The sequence below is a fragment of the Hyla sarda genome, chromosome 1 (genome assembly GCF_029499605.1).
Source record: "Hyla sarda isolate aHylSar1 chromosome 1, aHylSar1.hap1, whole genome shotgun sequence".
In the NCBI taxonomy this organism is placed as follows: domain Eukaryota; kingdom Metazoa; phylum Chordata; class Amphibia; order Anura; family Hylidae; genus Hyla; species Hyla sarda.
The window spans coordinates 358,201,170-358,224,703 of NC_079189.1; the positions used below are offsets into that span (position 1 = coordinate 358,201,170).

The window sequence follows — 23,534 nt, forward strand, 5'->3', positions numbered from 1 at the left end:
TCCCGGCTATTCTCGATTCTAAAATAACGGCTTCACACTGCCGGAGACAACCGGCAGAGTGAATATAGCCCTAGTTATGCATAAAGTGATGAAAGATTATTAATTTTAGATTATTATAACAGTCAGTATTACTCTATTTTGAATACAAATCTGTTATTCAAAAGCAGTGTGAATCAGCATGGTTTCCTTAACCTTTGTTGGCAACCATATTGAATAATTAAGTGCTGACAACCAACAATACAAACATAAAAAATACCATAAATGTATTAACTTGGGATGTTAAAGGACTAAATAAATACCTGAACTATTTTGATAAGTCATACTTCATAAAACAGTCTCTTGGGATACATTAGCATGGAATTAGCCACAATGCACTTTTATGATAAAAATGACATGTTTTCTTTATTCTGTTGGACAATGCGATTAAAACTATACCCAATTTATATTGGTTTTTCTATTAGTGCATTACTTTAACCCCTTGGGGACAGAGCCCATTTTGACCCTAAGGACCAGAGCATTTTTTGCAATTCTGAACACTGTCACTTTAAGCATTAATAACTCTCAGATGCTTGTACTTGTGAATTTGATATGTACTTGAGATTGTTATTCGTGACATATTCTACTTTAAGTGGCAAATTTTCGTCGATACTTGCTTAATTTCTTGGTGAAAAAATCCACAATTTCATGAAAAATTTTAAAATGTTGTTATTTTTATAACTTTGAAGCTCTCTGCTTGTAAGGAAAATAGACATACCAAATAAATTATATATTGATTCACAAATACAGTGGGGGAGATTTATCAAACGATTTAGACTGGTTTTTCATGTCTAAATTTGTCGCACAGAAAGTCGCAGACTAAATATGTGCGACTTTTCTTCGACTTTTGCTGTAGAGGATTTTTAGAACATGATGCATTCTAGTCTATTTTAGACGGAAATGCATTGGAAAATGCATTGGTGCTGAATTTATCAAGTGCGACTTTTGTGTGACAAGTCGCATCTGCCCAAAATACGCTGAAATGTCAGACCATGTTGGAGCAGGTCTAAATGCAGTTTAAGCTGTAGACCCTGAAGTCTGAGCACAGAATTTATCAAGGGCTGTGAGACCTTTGATAAATTAGGAGCACAATAGACAGGAGACTACCACATACGCTGGTCTATAAGCATACCCAGAATAGACTAGATTAGTAAATGTCCCCCAATATGTCTACTTTATGTTTTCATCATAAAGTTAACATGTTTTTACTTTTTGAAGACATCAGAGGGCTTCAAAGTATAGCAGCAATTTTCAAATTTTTCAAGTAAATTTCAAAATCTGAATTTTTCAGGGACCAGTTCAGTGTTGAAGTGAATTTGAGGGTCTTTATGTTAGAAATACCCCATAATGGACCCCATTATGAAAACTGCACCCCTCAACGTATTCAAAACGACATTCAGAAAGTTTGTTAATCCTTTAGGTGTTTCACAGGAATAGCAGCAAAGTGGAGGCGAAAATTCAAAATCTTCATTTTTGACCCTAACATGTTCTTGTAGATCCAGTTTTTTATTTTTACAAGGGGTAAAAGGAGAAAAAGCTCACAAAATTTGTAACCCAATTTCTCTCAAGTAAGGAAATACCTCATATGTGGATGTAGAGTGATCTGTGGGTGCACTAGAGTGCTCAGAAGGGAAGTAGCGACATTAGGCTTTTGAAAAGCAAATTTTGCTGAAATGGTTTTTGGGGAGCATGTCGCATTTAGGAAGTCCCCATGGTGCCAGAACAGTGAAAAACACCCCACATGGCATACTATTTGGGAAACTACACCCCTCAAGGAATGTAACAAGGGGTGCAGTGAGCATTTACACCCCACTGGCGTATGATAGATCTTTTCATTTTCACGGAGCACTGTTCCAAAAATCTGTCAGACACCTGTGGGGTGTTAAGGCGCACTATACCCTTTGTTACGTTGCGTGAGGGGTGTAGTTTCCAAAATGGTGTCACATGTGGGTATTTTTTTTTTTTGGGGGGTTTATGTCAGAACCGCTGTAAAATCAGCCATCCCAGTGCAAAGCACCAGTTTAGGCCTCAAATGTATATAGTGCGCTCTCACTCCTGAGCCATGTTGTGCGCCCGTAGAGCATTTTACACCCACATATGGGGTATTTCTGTACTTAGGAGAAATTGTGTTACAAATTTTGAGAGTCTTTATTTCTTTTTACATCTTATGAGAATGAAAAGTATGGGGCAACATGTTAGTGTAGACTCTGGTCAAAGGCTGTCTGGGCATGCTGGGAGTTGTACCTTTGAAACTCCCAGATACAGCAGTGAAGATCACTTTACAGCGATCTTCACAGCTGCATCTGAAGCCACTACTGCCACTTGCCTGCCGCCTCCTGTCAGCCGCCGGTGTCCCCGCGCCGTGATCAGAGGTAACTGCCGCCGGTCACTGCCGCCATCTTTCCCCCCCCTGCTGTTCTGCCCCGACATCCAGGGGGGGCAGAGCGGGGGATGCCTGCTGAATGATTTCAGCAGGCATCCCGGTCCGATCCCTGTCCGGCTAGCAGCGGGGATCGAAATTCCCACGGGGGAGCAGGTACGCCCTTGCTCCATAAGTACTCGGACTCAAGGGCGTATCCATACGCCGTTGGTCCCCCAACAGGTTAAATGGAAGAAAAAAATCTGTATGCCTAAAACCCTATGCCTAAAATTGTTCCGTTTTGAACCCTATGTTTAGGCTGTTTACTGTGCAAAACCATAAACATTATATTTGAATTGTTGGACAATTATGCACTGAACATGTTTTTATTTACTTATATATGTTTGTAAAATGGGAACATAAGGGCGATTTTATTTTTTTTAGGGGGGTATGCAATTTTAGAAACATCATTAGATTGCACTTTTTGTTTAATGCCACTGTATTGTATGTAATTTAACACTTTAGACGTTGTGATCAGCAGTGCTACTAAAGGGTTAATGACTGGCAATGGCAGGATCGCCTATACTCACGACTATAAAGAGAGTGCAGTTACTTAAAAGGTAATTATTTTCCTTTTGGAACACAGAGCTCTCTGCTGCCGTCACGAGCACAATGGTCTCTGCTGACATCTCTGTCCATTTTAGGAACTGTCCCGAGTAGGAGAAAATCTCCATAGCCAAAGAAAATGCTGCTCTTGTCAGTTCTTAAAATGGACAGATATGTCAGCAGAGAGCACTGTGGTTATGATGACAGCAGAGAGCACGGTGTTCCAAAAAGAAAATTAATTTCCTCTGTAGTATTCAGCAGCTAAGTACTGGAAGGAATAACATTTTATAATAGAAGCAATTTACAAATCTTTTTAACTGTCTGGCACCTGTTGATTTAAAAAAATAAAAATAAAAAGTTTTCCAACGGAGTACCCCTATAGCGCTCCAGGTCCCTTCTTGGTCGTTGATCGGCTGAGCAGCAGTGTGACATATTGAGTCCCCGGCACCGTTTTTTTTTATTTAATGAATTTTTTTTTATTCTGGTATCATGGATTGATTAAAAAAAAATTCATCCAGGAGAACCCTTTTAAAGGGGTAATCCGGTGGAAAACTTTTTTTTTTTTTTTTTTCCCTTCTTATAATCAACTGGTGCCAGAAAGTTAAACAGATTTGTAAGTTATTTCTATAACAAAATCTTAATTTTTCCAGTACTTATTAGCTGCTGAATACTACAGAGGACTTTTCTTTTCTTTTTGGAACACAGAGCTGTTTGGAACACTCTGCTGACATCATGACCACAGTGCTCTCTGCTGACACTTCGTTTTTTTATTTTAAGAAATGTCCAGTGCTCTCTGCTGATATCTCATGTGTTTTCTATGGGGCTTTTCCTCCTACTCTGGACAGTTCCTAAAATGGACAGAGATGTCAGCAGAGAGCACTGTGGTCATGATGTCAGCAGAGAGCTCTGTGTTCCAAAAAGAAAAGTACCCCTTGAAAGGGGTTATCAGGAATAGAAAAACAAAGCTACTTTCTTTCAAAAACCTCTCCCAGTTTGTTTCCAGGTTGAATGGAACTGAGCTGCAAAACTACACCCAAGCGCACACAACCTGGAGACAGACCTGGAGCTGTTTTTGAAGAAGCTGTTTTTCTATTCCTGGATAACCCAGTTTTAATTATTATTTTTTTTTTAAACCAGCAAATGTTTGCACTTGGACAACTGTGCTCAAATGTGACATAAAACACATTGTTTGAACACCTTGTTCCCCTCAGTGTGCCACACAAATAAAGGCACATTTTATACAGATTTTGCCTACACATGCAGCTGCTATAGTGGCTGGTATTGTACAAGGAGTGCAGCAGTAGATCTGTGGCTGGGCTCTGAACACATACTAAGGGTCTATTCAAATGGCAGAATTTCCGCATGCGGAATTCTGCACAGATTCCGCCTCAAATTAAAGCCCAATAGACTTCAATGGAATTCCGCACTCCCATTCACACTTCAGCATGCGGATTCCGCATAAAATCCGCACAAGCCAGAAACCAACCAAAATGAATTTGGAAGCGGAATTGGTGCTTAGAGATCTTCAAACCCTGATCTTACAAAGTAAATGCAGCCCACAGCCCCGGCAAATACTATGCAGCTGCTGTAGTGCTTTATTTTGTATCATACAAAGAGTTCAGTGCTTTTCTAGGCTCTAAAAAAAAATAAAAAAAAAAACACACACAAATGTCATTCACTGTTATGTTAATAATTCGTCTCCTCTCCCCATTATGGCGGCCGTAGCACAGTGCATAATCTGCATGAATGCATGATTCTGGAGCCTCCAAACCATTCTAGTACTGCCTAATTGGCATACATGCTGCCCTGACATATCTGTTTTACTTACTTCTGCTACTAGCATACTGTGTTAGCAGGTTTGGCCAAACCAATTAGGCTAATGTTTGCCTTCATAATGAAGCACTCATAGTTTCCCAAAGTTCTGACTGAACCCAGGTTCTAAGGGTTTAGTTTGCTATTAGTACAGAGCGTTTACTGCTTAGATAAGGGTAAAGAAAGTCACACCACCATTGCATCTGCAGAATATTAAAACACAATAATAATACATTGCAATGTGGCAAATTCATCCTTTATGTGGCATACTTTCCAATGTTCATCACAAAAAGGTTAACGGTCAACATCAAAATACAAAAAGTAGGGATCGATCGATTATCGGTATGGCCGATATTATCGGCCGATAATCACGATTTTGGGCATTATCGGTATCGGCAATTACCTTGCCGATAAGCCAATAATGCCCCGCCCCCTGCACCGCCCCCACCGCACCGTGAAGGCCCCCGACCCGCCGCACCGCGACCGCCCCACGACCCGCGTCGCACCCCCCACTGCACCGCCCCCATTGCCTCCCCCATCCCCGGTTTTGTAATTACCTGTTCACGGGGCCCACGCTACTTCTTGCTCCTGATGCGTCCTGTGTTACGCTGTGCGCAATCACGTGTGACGTGACATCACCGTCAGTGCGCACAGTGACAGCTCAGGAGGACGCCACCGGAGCCAGATGTAGAGTGGACCCCGGGAACAGGTAATTATAAAACCGGAGATTGGCAAGGCAATTGGGCCGGGGCGGTGCGGCGGGTCGGGGTGGTCGGACTGCGGTGCGGCGGGTCGGGGGTGCGGCGCGGTGGGTCAGGGGGGGGGCGGTGGAGGTGCGGCGGGTCGGTGGCGGTGCAGTGGTGGGGGGAGCGGGGGCGGTGATAGGATTCAGGACCCCCGGACAGGCAGGGGGAGAGAAGCGGGTGGCGGTGGCGGCGGCCTATGGCACCGCAAAAGCCACTGCAGTGCATTGATTTAAGGCGCCCGCTTTAAATCAATGATCTGCAGCGGTGTCGCGGGGGGATAAATAGCCGATAACTTATACCGGAATATCGATGTAAGTTATCGGCTATCGGCCCTAACCTCCACGATTATCGGTATCGGCCCTAAAAAAACTATATCGGTCGATCCCTAACAAAAAGGTACCCGTAAATATTTTGTTCCAAAAAGGGGCAAAGTCTCTTTACTCTTGGGTCTATACCAGGAGGTACAAACGAATATTATTTATGTGGAAAATGTCGATAGAAAAAAAGACAGTGATCATATCTTGGCATCAATAGAATGTGCAGGACAGGCATCAGAGAGTAAGAGGCAGAGGTGATGACGGGACAGTACCGTTTTGCACGCTCGGCGTGCTTCCACTAGCCGACTCGTGGAAGGTGTCGGCTAGTGGAAGCACACTAAGCGTGTGAAACAGTACTGTCCCGTCATCACCTCTGACTCTTACTCTCTGATGCCTGTCCTGCACATTCTATTGATGGCTAACTGATTACAGTAAAGATATGATCACTGGACGGTGAGTGCAGTCTCCTTTTTCTATCAACATTTTCCACATTGTATATATTGGGATTATGCACCCCTGATTCCAGTATCAGGCTAGGTTCCCAGTGGACAATCACCAGCTGCATATTTAACCCCCTTCAATAGCAGAGGACCGGAGAAGACAGCAGAGGACCGGAGAAGACAGCGGAGGACCGGAGAAGACAGCGGAGGACCGGAGAAGACAGCGGAGGACCGGAGAAGACAGTGGGGAGCACAGCGGAGGCCCGGGGACACCATCTCGAGTGGTGGGGACAGGTGAGTACAGCTTCCTATACTTTACATTGCACGAATCCCTCAACATACGATGGACTCGACAAATGATGGCTCGTTTGGAACGAATTACCATCGTATGTTGAGGGACCACTGTACTTCCATGTTTGTAAGTGTGAAGTTACATTCCTCCCTCCCACACATCAACCACTCCACCCATTGCAGCACAAATGAGCTGCATCCATTCAAACCAGGGGCCTACAGCTATTGCAAAATAATCTGTCTCCCACCCATTGAAGCAGGACAGGCTCCCTTGCACAACTGATAATTATGATGTCACGTCTTGACGTACTGCAACCTTGGAAATCCCATTCATTTTGTATGCTGTTAAAAATAAATATTGGGGTGAAAATCACAGAATTGCGAGACCACCGTCACATACAGGTACAGACAATATTATGAACTTAACTAACCCCTGTAGCATAGTCAAATAAAAAAAAATCCTGGAATACCCCTTTTAGCACTAGGTATTAGACATGTTTAGTAAACCCACCTCAGTTCCTAATGAAGAATTAAAGTGTCCCAGTCATTTATATATTTAAAAAAATTGACATGTCAAAAGTTTTCCACTCGGTAGAGTGCTTTATTTCCCAGTATTCAGCAATATACGTCCTGCTTCACAGGACAGAATCATTATGTGTCTATGGGGCCAGCTAGGGAAGCAGGACGTATATCACTGGGAACCAGGGAGTGAAGTGCACTACTGCACACTTCTCCACAGTCATTCTAGTGATCGTGGGTGTCTCCGCACACAGTAGTTACAGCAAAGCTACCCCTGATCCATCAAGCAGCTGTACCATAGTCCCTCTTTCGCCCAGTAGTCACAGCAAACCACTTACCTCCCACATCGCTATCTGCAGTCACTGCAGGGACATCATCCTTTGTTTCCAACAGCTTTACCCCTGAAAGAAGAAATGACAGGCTGTTCACCTGCACTAAACACAATATCTTGTTATACAGTGAAGGTGAACAGCTCTAAAAAGAGGGGTTACATACCTTAATAGGTGTAGTACTTGAAGAGTACCTTTATTCTTCTATTCCAAATGCGCTGCTATGCACAATGGAGGCAAGGAAGTGGCTTGCCGAGCTCCCCTGCCTCCTCTATATTCCCTGCCTGGCCCGCCCTCATAATGAATATGCAAATGTATTCACTATCATGTCCCTAGGACATGAGGGCCTGCCAGTGGGAGTGAGCGCTCTGCTGCCTCTCTACACATGCAGTCGCTGCTGCCTCTGCCTCGCAATGGCGCCTGAACTCTGCTCAAGAGCAGGGAGCTCGGCAAGCCAGCATCCAGTCTCCATTGCGCAGAGCAGCGCAATAGGAATAAAAGAATAAAAGGGACATAACTCTTCAAGCATTATACCTAACAATGTAAGTAAACACTTTTTTTTAGAGCTGTTCACCCACACTATAACACAATATATTGGATTAAGTACTAGTGAACAGCCTGATGGTTTCTCTTTAAGGGCTGCAATCTATGTGGCAGGACAAGTACTCTACTTTTTTCATTTACACAATTTTGATATAATGCCCCTCTTTTTTAATCAGTGTGCTACTTTTAGATATTGTTAAAGGGGTACTCCGGTGAAAACCTTTTCTATTTTAAATCAACTGGTGGCAGAAAGTTAAACATATTTGTAAATTACTTCTATTAAAAAAATATTAATCCTTCCAGTACGTATTAGCTGCTGAATGCTACAGAGGAAATGCTTTTCTTTTTGGAACACTGATGACATCACGAGCACAGTGCTCTCTGCTGACATCTCTGTCCATTGTAGCAACCATGCTTAGCAGATGTATGCTAAGGGCAGCATGGTGGCTCAGTGGTTAGCACTGCTGCCCTGCAGTGCTGGGGACTTGGGTTCAAATCCCACTAAGGACAACAATAAATAAAGCGTTAGCAGAGAGAACTGTGCTTGTGATGTCATCACAGAGCATTCCAAAAAGAAAATAATTTTCTCTGTAGTATTCAGCAGCTAATAAGTATAGGAAGGATTAAGATTTTTTTATAGAAGTAGTTTACAAATATGTATAACTTTCTGCCACCAGTTGATTTAAAAGAAAAAAGGTTTTCACCGGAATACCCCTTTAAACTGTACATTGTGAAAGATTGATATGCTTCTTTTGGTGCAACCATATTCGGTAGCATATAGCCTATGTAGAACACTGTTTTATGAGGAAATAATACTGAGAAAAGACAACCTTAACCAAAAGGCACACTATGACAAACCTCATCTGAAAGCAGATATGCAAATTGGTGAATAACAGGGAGGAAAATAGGGCAGATAGGGAACAGAAAGCAAGTAGCTGTGGCTGTAATATTTATCTATAGATGCCTTCTTGTCTCTCTGGAGCTTTTCTGGGGAAAGTGCTGAAAATTGTCTATGCCTGCTAAGTTTACGGCTTAAGTCATGTAATGTGTAGTTTTTGAAAAAGAAATCTACAAAACATGTGAAATGTCATTGGGCTGTATTCTTAAAAAAAATAAATAAAGTTGTCATACAAATGCATGAAAATACACTTCAATAAAGTGTAAAACTAAAGTTAGCAAAATTAGAAAACCATGCATATTTTAACAAGGATTTCAAGAAAACATACATGTTAATAGTACTTATTTCAGCCTCTTTTTCCTGTCTGAATATATATATACAGTGTTGTCTCATAATGAAAACTTATGGAATATCCACATAGCTGGGAACCCCCACTACAGAGGTACCTCCCCCATTTCAGTGGAGTTGAGGTTGAATATGTACACTGCTGTTTCCATTTAATTTCTAGGGAACTGATGGAGAGTTTTGTGCTATGCTATCTCTGTCAGTCGCATAGAGACAAAACAGAGCAAGAGTGTATGCTTCACCACTAATCCATTTAAAAATAAAACAAAAGCTGTGAAGGAATCATCAAACAAATACCAATCACACTGAAAAAAAATCTTGGCTAACTAGTACTGATGTTCATCAGGATCTGTTGTAGAAATCTTGTTTTTTAGAAGGAATAATAGCCTTGCATTATGCACTGTTCTGCCAATTAAGATTAAGTAAAATTTTACAGTAAAAATATAATCTCCCATAGAATACAGATCTATCTTTATAAAGTTAACATCATAGAGAATGGTGCACTAGTTAAAATGCTAAAATAATGGCACAGAGCATAAGACATAAATAGACACACCATAAATAAATGGTTACTCAATATCAAGCACACAACCAATTACTAGTCAGAAAACCAAGTCATTCACAGGGTGTTACTCACAGGAAGTCTAGTGGGTAAACAATGTGCATTGAGGTAGTAGATAGCAGATATACACTCACTACAGTATAGAGTCCATGGGACTAATGGCACGTACAATCAACAATAATATTTATAAAGCAGCAAGAAATTCTGCATCACTTAAGAGGATACAAATAGAGACAATCATCAGATGTTACAACATCTAAGAGGAGTGAGGACCTTGCTCGCAAAAGCTTACAATCTATGAGGGATGAGATTGAGACAATAGGCAGAAAGCATTAGTACAATACAGTGGTCCCTCAACATACGATAGTAATCCGTTCCAAATGAACCAATATTAGTTGAAACCATCGTATGTTGAGGGATCCGTGCAATGTAAAGTATAGGAAGTTATACTCGCCTGTCCCCGCCGCTCCAGACGTCTCTGCTGCCTGGGATAGTCATTGCCGTCATCACGTCGCTACGCACGCCTCTCCTATTGGATGACGGGACGGCGTGCACGGTGATGTGATGACGACGAAGGAGAGTGACTGCAATGCAGGGGATCCTGAAGAGAACGGTCCGGAGCACCGGGGACAGATTAGTGACCATCACCGGAGCACACGGGAGGCCATCGTATGTTGAAATTATTGTATGTCAGGGCCATCGTAGGTCGGGTGGGGGGGGGGGGGGGGGGTCACTGTAACCCAAAAAACCATGTTTCATAAATAAGGTAAGAGAAATCTGAGTCTAGCATACCTCAAAGACAGCCTGATTTCTGTACAATGGTTATGGTAGTGCCACACACTGAGATGGAAATGTCAGGTATAGGTAAGTTAGTTAATGGTGGAAATATCAGAATTTCAGTTTTAGTAAAATTAAGTTGTAGATATAGAGAGGACATGATGTTTGGAGCAGACAGTCACTATTGTTTTGTAGGAGTGCCGGAGTGATGCCACAGGAAGAGGTATACAACTGGGTAGTGGTTCAAAAAACGAAAACTTAGGATGTGCTTGACTAAAAATTACTAACCCTGCCACTCAAATAAATATATACATACACTGTAAGCACTAGTTTTTGGTCAGCTGCAGAGGCATAGACTGTGTCAGGGCATGATGAGAGTTGCAGTTTAACTAACTACAACTTTCTGCATTCCCCGACAGCCTATGTCTCTGCAGCGGTCCCAAACAAAACTACAGCTCCTAGCATGTTGCACTATTACTTATGCCATACAACAATACGCTATATCAGAGCTGGCAGCATGCGTGTACAGGAGAGGATACATGGAGGCACGCGTTTCTATTACCTGCAAGGCCACAGTGCATGTGCCTCCGATACCACTGGACAGCTTTACCATCCAATGGCACTAACACCCAATCATGGTCCCTGCAGCCTTGTCCCCTCCACAAGGCCGGGCGCTTCCGCATGAGAGCTGTTCAGCGGAGTCTGAGCCTGGGTGAAGCCCATAAAGCTTACAGCAGAATAAAACTTTTTACAGAACAGGCCTGCTATACAATGCATACCATAAGAATCATGCTCTAACCTCCAAAGCCCAGTATAAACCGTGTAAGTGGGTAAAACCTAATAAGAGGCTCCTGTTTAAGGGGACCCTGCCACCAAGTTTTATTAGCCTCTAACACTGTTTGCAATGGGCTATGGAGGGTTTAAGCTGGATTCCTATAATATGTATTGTGTATAGCAGGTCAGACTTGCGGGGGTCCGTTGGCACACAAACCACACCCCCCACTTTAAGAGACACCCTTGATAGTTTTGGCCCCTACATTCATTTGCAATGTGCATTCTTTCTGAAGTCCAGAATTTGAGTTCCTGTGCCAGATATTTTCACTGTGGAAATTCCGCTGTGTGAATGGGGGCTTCGGGTCCGTTCATATGGGTGGATTTAAGTGCGATATAGAAGCATGTTTCCTGCTGCGAATTTCAACCAAGCAAGCTCTCCACAGCAGAAAATCTGCTGGGGAGAGCCCAACCCCGGTTCAAACTCACAGTGGGGAACATACTGCTATCTCGGAATTAAAGCCGCCTGTGTGGTTGGACTCAAAGTTTAAAATATATGTGCTGGTTATCTCAGTGAGGGGGGGGTGTACTGCTTGCTTAAGGCAGCATCTATAAGCAGAGTGCAGATAACACTGATCACTGATGTTATGTTATGGAATAGCATTGAACAGTGTTTGCAATCGAAAGCATAGATCTCTATAGAGTTCAATAGTTCTCTATAGAGACTAAACAAATTGTCAATAACATTTTAAAAAATGTTGCAATAAATGTGAATAAACCCCTCACCTAACAAAAATTTAAATCACCCCTTTTTCTAATAAAATTATGTAAACAAAAATAAAACAAACATATTAAACTATTATAATATAACATTAATGAAACCATATATTGAATGTCGTAAAATGACTGTCATGGCAGCAAAATGAATAAGAGAAATATGACAGAACTATTTCAAATCAGATTTCCTATCAGATGAATGTTATCATTAAGCCAGGGAAGGATCTAGGATTTACTAAATTTTCCACCCAATTCAATGCACGAATATGGCTTCCCATTGTGAACAATTTATACCAAATAATGGCTTCTAGCAAAAGCATAGAACAGTACTACTACACATCTCTCGTCGATGGGTGGCGAAGGAGAACAGAGGAACCCCCAAGTGACAGCTGCTACAGAACCAGTATCATCCTCAAGATGTACCTGGTGTATTAGGTTACAGTCAATTTTTTGCAGCCCCGATGTACTAAGAGCATGATTGTGCAGAAAGGGCTTAAAGGGAACCTTTCACACTGAAAATTCAGTCCAATATGCAGTCATATTATAAAGCAGGAGGAGGAGGCGGAGCAAATTTATATAAAAATTGTTTTATGGGAAAAATCTACAGCACATAGTATGTAAATAGAAAGAAGAGAATGTCCAGCGCCAGACTCGTGCAGGGAACTTCTTTATTAGGTTGCCATGGCAAATGACAGGAACTCAAGTAATGTGGCACATTTCGGCGTACAGGGCCTTAGTCATACAAGTGTTACATGGATTAAAATCACTTTATATATGCTGTGTGGGAGTGACATGGATGGGGCGTATCCAAGCCATGCCACTTCCACGCATAATTACAGACGTTTTAAAATCAACAAGGAAATCAGGGAAATCAATATCCAAAAAAATCATAAAAATTACGCTTATTAAAAGATAAGAAAAAACATTTAAAAAGGATTGGTTTTATTCGTCAAACACTATCATTGGTCTCTCCCGAGATTAGATACATTTTGTTATCTTAGATTATAAGAAATATAGTTCAATTTTTGTAGATATGGGAGCCTAAGGAGAGAGGAATGACAGCAGTTTGATGGTAGAACTGGAGGAGCTGAACAAATATCAAACAAAATTATATATATGTATTTTGATCATAAAATACAGATATGCCTAAAATTGTTGGATCTTTGATCATAGCTGTCCGGCATATGGTTGGAAAGTAAAACTAGTTTGTTTTATTAAGGCTTGAAACATGAAAAACACAAATAAATAAATAAATTACAATAAAAATAAATAAACAAAAGGGGAGGGTGGAGGAGGAGAAGGGAGGAGGGGGAGGAAGATAGGAACTGGAAAAGGAGGCATTCGGATATGGATCAATAATGTAGGATAGTGTCTAGCCCCCTATTTAGACCGTGCGGTGCCCGCGTATTCAGCATGAGGATTCAAAAAATGTCATGGTCCAGTACCTTCTGTCTCATGTTGCCACGTCTAGGTGGCCTCTCAATCCTCTCGATGCCCTGTAGAAGGAGGCTCGAGATATTCCCTCCATGTACCTCAGCGCAGTGTTTGGTTATCATGGATACGTGCCATGCCTGAAAATGCACAACGTTGGACAAGTGCTTCCGTATTCTGATCTTCAGTGGGTTTATGGTGCATCCTACATATTGTACATTGCAGGCACGACATGTAAACAGGTACACAACCCCGGCAGTGCTGCAATTTATATACAGTATATAGCACAAAAAAAATGCAGCCGACAATAATAAAAATGTAATGTATGTGTTTTTCACTTTTTTCCCCAACATTTTTTAGGTAGTACAACTACTCCCAGCATGCAACACACTGTTCCATGAAGGGAGTAGTAGTAACCGTACTAATAGACAGATCGGCCAGCTGCTCTTCTATGGTCCCCTGCACTGCCTTATATATACACCTATTCATATTTCCCACAGAGAACTGCGATTGGCCAGATGGTTCCAGCCAATCACAACTCTCTGTGGGAAATATGAATAGGTGTATACATACGTCAGTACAGGAGACCATAGAAGAGAGGCTGGCCACATCTATAAATTAAGCAGCCTTACTTATATGTCAAATAAAAATATATGATCGTTATTTAACCCTAACCTACCCCCATTTGCGAGGGTCAGGATTTTTTTTAACTCCTTAACGATGAAGGAATTTACGTCCTCCGCCGGCTCCCGCGATATGCCGCGGTGACCTCGCGTCATATCGGGTCGGTTCCTACTGCCATCAACAGCCGGGACCCGCAGCTAATACAGGACGTCACCGATCGCAGTGATGCCCTGTATTAATCCTTCAGACGTGGCGATCAAAGCTGACCGCCGCGTCTGAAGCGAGAGTATCCCGGCTGCTCAGTCGGGCTGTGCGGGAACGCCGCGGTGAAATCTCGGCATCCCGAACAGGTTACAGAACACCGGGAGGGACCTTACCTGCCTCCTTGGTGTCCGATCGGCGAATGACTGCTCCGTGCCTGAGATCCAGGCAGGAGCAGTCAAGCGCCAATAACACTGATCACAGGCGTGTTAGTACACGCCAGTGATCAACATGAGAGATCAGTGTGTGCAGTGTTATAGGTCCCTATGGGACCTATAACACTGCAAAAAAAAAAGTAAAAAAAAAGTGTTAATAAAGGTCATTTAACCCCTTCCCTAATAAAAGTTTGAATCACCCCCCTTTTCCCATTAAAAAAACAAAAGTGTAAATAAAAATAAACATATGTGGTATCGCCGCATGCGTAAATGTCTGAACTATAAAAATATATGGTAATTAAACCACACGGTAAATGACGTACACGTAAAAAAATTCCAAAGTCCAAAAAAGTGTCTTTTTGGTCACTTTTTATACCATTAAAAAATGAATAAAAAGTGATCAAAAAGTCCGATCAAAACAAAAATGGTACCAATGAAAATTTCAGATCACGGCGCAAAAAATGAGCCCTCATACCGCCCTGTAGGTGGAAAAATAAAAAAGTTATAGGGGCCAGAAGAGGACATTTTTAAACGTATAAATTTTCCTGCATGTAGTTATGATTTTTTCCAGAAGTACGACAAAATTAAACCTACATAAATAGGGTACCATTTTAACCGTATGGACCTACAGAATAAACATAAGGTGCCATTTTTACCGAAATATGCACTGCGTAGAAACGGAAGCCCCCAAAAGTTACAAAATGGCGTTTTTTCTTCGATTTTGTCGCACAATGATTTTTTTTTCCCGTTTTGCAATGGATTTTTGGGTAAAATTACTAATGTCACTGCAAAGTAGAATTGGTGATGCAAAAATAAGCCATAATATGGATTTTTTGGTGGAAAATTGAAAGGGTTATGATTTTTCAAAGGTAAGGAGGAAAAAACGAAAATGCAAAAACTGAAAAATCCTGCATCCTTAAGGGGTTAAAGTCCCATGCAAATATATGGGAAATGTATGTTCCAGCATAACTTTCATACGTCTGGAGATATCTTGATAATACTTGGTCACATGTTACTTATATGTCAAATAAAAATATATGATAACCCCTAACCTACCCCTTATATAAAGGATGGGGTTTTTGTTTCAAGTCCCATGTAAGTATATGAGACTTCCAGTACCTTACTCCACAAGCTCCGCTCTGCATCTCATGGTGAATGCATCAGTACGGCTTGCAAGCTATACCCTCCCCGCATGCCAAGCCCCATCTCGAAAAGTCCCTTTAAGTCACACCCCTTTTATTTTCTACCCTTTTTGTGCATCAGATGGCAAATCACGCCCACTCCCACAAACCCACGTTCCCTTCTATATTCGGCTTACAGTAACTTCATAAAAAATAAGCCCTACCTGAGGTCAGGACATGAGGTCGGGACATGAGGACATATAGGAGAACAATATATGAGGATGGGATAGGAGGTCAAAAGTTACCTCCTTTGTTACAGGAAACACCGGGTACTCCGCTAGTTTATAATACTAAAAGGGGTTATCCAGGAAAAAGCTTTTCTTTAAATATCAACTGGCTCCACAAAGTTAAACAGATTTGTAAATTACTTCTGTTAAAAAAAAATCTTAATCCTTTCAGTACTTATGAGCTGCTGAAGCTGAGTTGTTCTTTTCTGTCTAAGTGCTCTCTGATGACACATGTCTCGGGAACCGCCCAGCTTAGAAGCAAACCCCCATAGCAAACCTCTTCTACTCTGTGCAGTTCCCGAGACAAGCAGAGATGTCAGCAGAGAGCACTGTTGCCAGACAGAAAACAACTCAACTTCAGCAGCTGATAATTATTGAAAGGATTAATATATTTTTAAAAGTAGCAATTTACAAATCTGTTTAACTTTCTGGAGCCAGTTGATATAAAAAAAAATTTAAAAAAGTTTTTTCCTGGAATACCCCTTTAAAATCCTAAATATTTTGGTCACCTGCTTTCCCATCAGAGATGCACAATGCTAACTTTAGGGGATCTCACTTCTTTGCAGTGGAAAAAAAAAATACTGCATTGGCGAGTAGGTAACTTTATTTACCAAACATCTAGGGCAGATATTCAGTGGATTTTTAAACTGAATACCATGGCACCCAAAGGCCTTAACATTGATATGGGACGTTTTGCTTTCCTTCCGATTTATTTTAAAATATTGATTTATGTTTACACAACTCTGGCCCTCATTTACTATTGCAAACCCGACATGTTTTGTCGGGTTGTCTGCGCCAGAATGAAAAAAACCCTGACTAACTCAATTTTGCGAAGAAAAAAAAAATGGGTGTGGCCATCAGGGAAAAGAGGCGTGGTCACCGAAAAGGGGCGTGTTCCTGAGATTTACACAAAAACCCAACATATTTACTAAGGTTTTCACAGAAAATGTGGTGGATTTGAGCTGAGGAAAACCCCACAGATCAGAGAATGTGTAAAAAAAAAAAAAAAATGCAGGGAAAGTGGAAAATGTAGGGAAACCTTAGTAAATACCGTGGAAAATAAATTGTAGGGAATTAAAACCCACAAACAAACCTACACTCCACTCTTAGTAAATAAGGGCCTATATACCCTTGAAATAAATACAACATAAAAGCATGATCTGGCAGAGCCTGGTTCCCTTGTAGTTATTAAAGGCCAGGTTAATCACAGGTGACCAGCCCTGATGAAGGAGCACGTCTTCTCTGGGCTGGGTTCACATCACGTTTTGCCCCATACGGGAGTGCATACGGCAAGGGGGAGCTGAAAACATGCATATGTAATTAATTTCAATGAGCTGACCGGAGTGAAACATTCGGTCCAGTCGGCTCATTTTTTGCGCCGTATGCGCTTTTTCCCCAGACCTAAAACTGTGGTCTGCACAAAATAACCTATTGGCATAGTGAGTATTAGCAATGTTTGCTGATTCAGAGTATGTATATATTGGTGGGGGATAGAACACTGACAAACCTGCCGTGGATGGTAAACGTTGCTATATACACAGATCATAGACTGGTGCCATTGTCTTTTCATTGTATGCATATTTACGATCGGTGGCAATGGTGTATTTGACAATAATATGCATAGGTCCTTATTTGGGCACTTTCTGTATGCATTAGCAAGATCTTTTTTTTACTCATATACCCACATCTTAGCTATTTTGTAAAAATATCTATATGCAAGTGTTTATTATTATTGATTTAAAGGAGTACTCCAGCGCAACATAACTTATCCCCTATCCAAAGGATGGGGGATAAGTTATAGATCGCGGGGAGTCAGAGCGCTGGGGCTCCCCGGGATCTCCTGGACGAGGCCGCGGCAGTCTGCTGGGAGTGCAGTTTCGTCCCCTCCATGTATCTCAGCAGACACGCGTGTCAGCCGCCGCGTCATGCGGGGACGTAACGCCCCCTTTCCAGCATACTGCCGCGGCCAAATCCAGGAGATCCCGGGGGCCCCAGTGCTCAGACCCACCTACGATCTATAACTTATCCCCTATCCTTCAGATAGGGGAAAAGTTATATTCCACTACAGATGTCCTTTAAAGGGGTACTCCGGTGAAAACCTTTTTTCTTTTAAATCAACTGGTGGCAGAAAGTTAAACATATTTGTAAATTACTTCAATTAAAAAATCTTAATCCTTCCTGTACTTATTAGCTGCTGAATGCTACAGAGGAAATTCTTTTCTTTTTGGAATTCTCTCTGATGACATAAGGACCACAGTTCTCTCTCTGCTGACATTATTATGATAATAATAACGCTTTATTTATTGTTGTCCTTAGTAGGATTTGAACCCAAGTCCCCAGCAGTGCAAGGCAGCAGTGCTAACCACTGAGCCACCATGATGCCCTTAGCATTCATCTGCTATGCACGGTTGCTAAAATGGACAGAGATGTCAGCAGAGAGCACTGTGCTCGTGATGTCATCAGTGTTCCAAAAAGAAAGGAAAGGAATTTCCTCTGTAGCATTCAGCAGCTAATAAGTACTGGAAGGATTAAGATTTTTTTAATAGAAGTAATTTACAAATATGAAAAAATAGAATATTAGTCCTCAGCTCAATATCAGAAAAAAGATTGATGGGGGATGTCTGGTATCAATAATAGAGAAAAAACACAATTAATGTATAAATGGTATTTAATAAATATTAAATAATGCGTTCACGCAGGGCCCTACGGTAGCGCACGATTAGTTAAAAAGAAATATAAAATACAACAAGTTGTTACACTACAGAGCGAGTGTATCTAATATGGCTAACAGCCGTATAATGATACACTGGGTGATACACTGGGTGATGATATGTTAAAGTGTTCCTCTGATCAGAATGATAGTAAATTCAGTGTGCACAAAAATAAAAATAAAACGTTCCTCCTGGAAAGAAAATGGTTTGATAGAAAAAATGGATGATACAAGAAAAATAAGTCCTGTAAATGAAAAGTGACAGTCCTGTAAATGATGGAATTATGACCTGTAGGATGGGTCCTATAATTGGCCTAAAACAATGTCCTGCAAAAAAATCGTACACTGTATATGATGATACCATATGAATTGTTTGAATAGTGGGTATTGCAATTGAATCGCTGTTGCCGGTTTCTCCACTCCACAGCCTACAATTAGAAATAAAGTCACTGGCACGATTGTGCCACTCACCGCACCGCTGGTGGACAGATGGACGATGGACGAATAAGCTCTAGCCGGGGCGGCGTGATGGTCGCAGGATATACAGCCGTTCTCACCGGCGAGCTGTCCCTTGGCGTCAGGTGTACTCTAGCCGGGGCGGAGTGTTGGTCGCAGAATATCCAGCCGCTCTCACCGGCGAGTTAACTCTTGGCGTCTGACGTAGCAGGTCAGCTGATGGCAGGTCAGCTGACCTTGTGCGGGAGGTTAGTTGGTGCTAAATGATGTTGTGTAATAATACTGCATGCAGATAGAGATATTAATCCAATGGTGGAGGGCTCTGCACCGGTTCAGCAGATGAATTTGAATACCGTACCATGTGATAAATGAATAGTGGATGAAATCTCTCCAGAGAGGAACTATCCGATAAGTGCTTGTATAACCGCAGCTGTAGTGTGAACTAGACCAATAAAAAGGCTCAATCTCAGTCACCACTTTTTATTGGTGTAGTTCACTAGACCACTTTTTATTGGTCTAGTTCACACTACAGCTGCGGTTATACAAGCACTTATCGGATAGTTCCTCTCTGGAGAGATTTCATCCACTATTCATTTATCACATGGTACGGTATTCAAATTCATCTGCTGAACCGGTGCAGAGCCCTCCACCATTGGATTAATATCTCTATCTGCATGCAGTATTATTACACAACATCATTTAGCACCAACTAACCTCCCGCACAAGGTCAGCTGACCTGCCATCAGCTGACCTGCTACGTCAGACGCCAAGAGTTAACTCGCCGGTGAGAGCAGCTGGATATTCTACAGGTCATAATTCCATCATTTACAGGACTGTCACTTTTCATTTACAGGACTTATTTTTCTTGTATCATCCATTTTTTCTATCAAACCATTTTCTTTCCAGGAGGAACGTTTTATTTTTATTTTTGTGCACACTGAATTTACTATCATTCTGATCAGAGGAACACTTTAACATATCATCACCCAGTGTATCACCCAGTGTATCATTATACGGCTGTTAGCCATATTAGATACACTCGCTCTGTAGTGTAACAACTTGTTGTATTTTATATTTCTTTTTAACTAATCGTGCGCTACCGTAGGGCCCTGCGTGAACGCATTATTTAATATTTATTAAATACCATTTATGCATTAATTGTGTTTTTTCTCTATTATTGATACCAGACATCCCCCATCAATCTTTTTTCTGATATTGAGCTGAGGACTAATATTCTATTTTTTCACTTTTCTGTATCTCTCTGTGGGGGAGAGCTTTTAGTTAACCTCGCTCATTTTTCTGTGGTTGAGCTACACATATCTACATTTCCCTAATTTACAAATATGTTTAACTTTCTGCCACCAGTTGATTTAAAAGAAAAAAGGTTTTCACCGGAGTACCCCTTTAAAGTACCCACATATAGGTGGTGAATTGGATTCCACCTTCTAACACAATGCTGCATTGGAGATACATACTTTCTCAAATTTAGCTCTGGTGTATTTTTCTTTATCTTTTTAAATACTACGAGTTGTTGTTTCACAACAGCTGGAAAGACACAAATTGGAGACCACGGTTTCAGAGTAAACAAGGTTTACAAATATGAGGCATATTCAAAAAGAAATGGCTGAAAACATTTTACAGATATCAGTAACTAATTAAGCTTGTGAATAATCTGGGCATCCCAGACTAACCACTATCCCCAAATAAATACATTTCAACATTTATAAAAAGGTAGGATAATTCTCAGGAGCAGGTATCTTAACCCCTTAATGACAATGGATGTAAATGTACATCCTGATGCGCTGGTACTTAGCGCACCAGGACATACATTTAGGTCCTGTACATGACGCGACTATGTGAGCGGTGTTCACTTCATGTGCAGCAAGTCCTGGCTGCTATCAGCAGCCATGGACCCGTCAGTAATGGCGGACAACAGCAATCACTCTGATGTCTGCCATTAACCTAGTGTGACACTTCTAATGGCATGCGGCACGGCCACAGGGATCAGAACAAACAAGATGGCGGACGGAAGTCCCCTCCCCTGCTCCAGCAGACCAAAGAAGTAGTTTTTGGGTAGTAGGCTTGTTTTTTGCGTGACCCGTTGTACTATGTATTGACATCACTCACTTTACCCCAAAATGTATGGTAAAGCCAAAATATTATTTTAAAGATCCCTGCTTTTGCAAATTTGGGGGGGGGGAATTCCTTTTCGCACAGTACACTTTATGGTAAAAATTACATTTTTTTTATTCTCTGGGTCAATACGATTAAAATGATACCCATTGTTACATACATTTCTATTATTGTACTGCTTTAAAAGAAAATCTCAAACTTTTTGTTTAAAAAAATTAGTACATTTAAAATTGCCTTATTTTGACCACCTCTAACTTTCTTATTTTTCTATATTCAAAGTTGTGTGAGGGCTCTTTTTTTGCGCCATGATCTGTAGTTTGTTTTGGTATCACATTTGCATATGTGACTTTTTGATCACTTTTTGTTAAACATTTTTGCAGTTTGATGTGATGTGCATAGGGCATAGCACTGATCAGTATTATCATCGATCTGCTCTGGTCTGCTGGAAGGCAGATCAGTGCAGAAGACCCCGAGAGACAGACGGAGGTGCGTGAGGGGACCTCCGTCCACCATCTTGGCTGATCTGTTCCCCGTTGAAGGCGATCAGTTCAGCCATCATAAGTGCCGCACAGATGCGGATGCCGTGATCTGTTAATGGAAGACATCAGTGCAATCGTTGATGTCCGCTATAACCTGCAGGTCCGTGGCTGCTGACAGCTGCTGGGACCCACCAGGAATGAAGCAAGTGCAGCTCCTGCGCTCGAGTCACAGCCATGACGTAAATATATGGCAATGAGCGCCAAGTGACGCTATGCAGCGCCGTACATTTACGGCACGTCTTTAAGGAGTTAAGCGAGTCTTTTCTCTTAGACCTTGATGTATATGCATGTTAAATGCATGTTATATGCCTTCAAGTCTGTCTCAAAAGATTGCACATTTGACAAAGAGCTTCCTGTGTGCTATTCTGTCCTACTAGAATGACTGAATTTGCCATATCTAATGTTTCTGGCGTTTTAAAGTGTACCTCCAATTATAAACAACTTTCCATTCCCATAAGATATATGGAAAGCAGTATAAAATGGAACCTGCACAAAAGGCACTTCTCCCAAATGCAATCAAAATTTTTCTCTGGCATAGCACTACCAAAAGGTTGCCTACAGCTGTTCTACACTCTTTTTCTATTCCCCTTATCTCTTGCGTTGATCAATCGCACAGAATTTACTAATAAAATTAATACAGTAGAGACAGATTTTGAGCTTCACTTAGATATCAACCTACATCAACAGAGGAAGAAAAAAAACTAGTTGCTATTATGTCTACCAAACACAGCATCCATAGAAGAGATCTTGCTCCAATACCTCTTTACCTCACATACAGGCAGCAAGGAAGACATTACACAGCAGTAAGAAGCAATGCAGCTGCGAGTTTAAAGGGGTACTCCGGTGCTAAGACATCTTATCCCCTATCAAAAGGATAGGGGATAAGATGCCTGATCGCAGGGGTCCCGCCGCTGGGGACCCCCGTGATCTTCCACGCCGCACCCAGTTAGAATCAGCTCCGGCCCCGTAATCGCCAGTAATCAGACCCGGAGAGAGCACGCTCGGGGGCTGATTCTAATGGGGTGCGGTGTGGAAGATCCTTTGGATAGGGGATAAGATGTCTTAGCGCCGGAGTACCCCTTTAACACTAGGGCAAAATGTTAAAACAATGTAAACACTCTCTGTAGCAGTTCCCTTCCCCTGCTACCCCACCCCCATTCCTGCCTAGACTTTATGGATGGCTGTAATCTGATCTCTAAGTGAAGCTAAAAATCCATCCCTTCTGCATGGTTTCTTTTAGTGAGTGAGCAGTACAGAAAGGAAGAGGAGAAGAGTCTAATAAGTGGAGAATGAGGCATTTGTCTGTAATAAGATAGTTTTTTTTTATTTTCACCTGTGCAATCGATTTATGGAAAATTGTTTACAACTGGGGTACACTTCAACACAATTCAATGCAGTTCAAGCTGCTGCAACAAATACCTCAGTTGTTGCAAAATTGTGGAACTAATCATCTACAAAATAAAAAATAAATAGTGACCAATAAGGCATGTGTTCTATGAAGGTCCAAATAATCTTTAGTTCTTCTATATCTAATTCCAGCAGTCTTCAGACTTTCTCCAGCATTTTTGGACACCAGTAAAAAATGCACCCTCAAAATTGTGTTTATTATTATACATTTTAAAGAGGTATTCCCAAATACAATATCCTCCGCATCACAAAAATTTGAAGCTGCAGATTTGATGCTGTGAT

At 41.5% G+C, this 23,534-nt stretch overlaps 1 protein-coding gene across 3 annotated transcripts in view; it reads right to left on the reverse strand.

Annotated features, from left to right (window-relative positions):
- The window catches only part of JAK2 (Janus kinase 2), a 274,729-nt gene that overhangs the window by 242,120 nt on the left and 9,075 nt on the right, over positions 1-23,534 (reverse strand). Inside the window, exon 2 of one of the 3 annotated variants that reach the window (XM_056522199.1) lies at positions 7,465-7,527. The exons of the other annotated variants lie outside the window; for them this stretch is intronic. The gene's annotated coding sequence lies outside the window, so the exon portion shown is untranslated. The remainder of the gene's footprint in view (positions 1-7,464; positions 7,528-23,534) is intronic. 3 annotated transcript variants of the gene reach the window in all.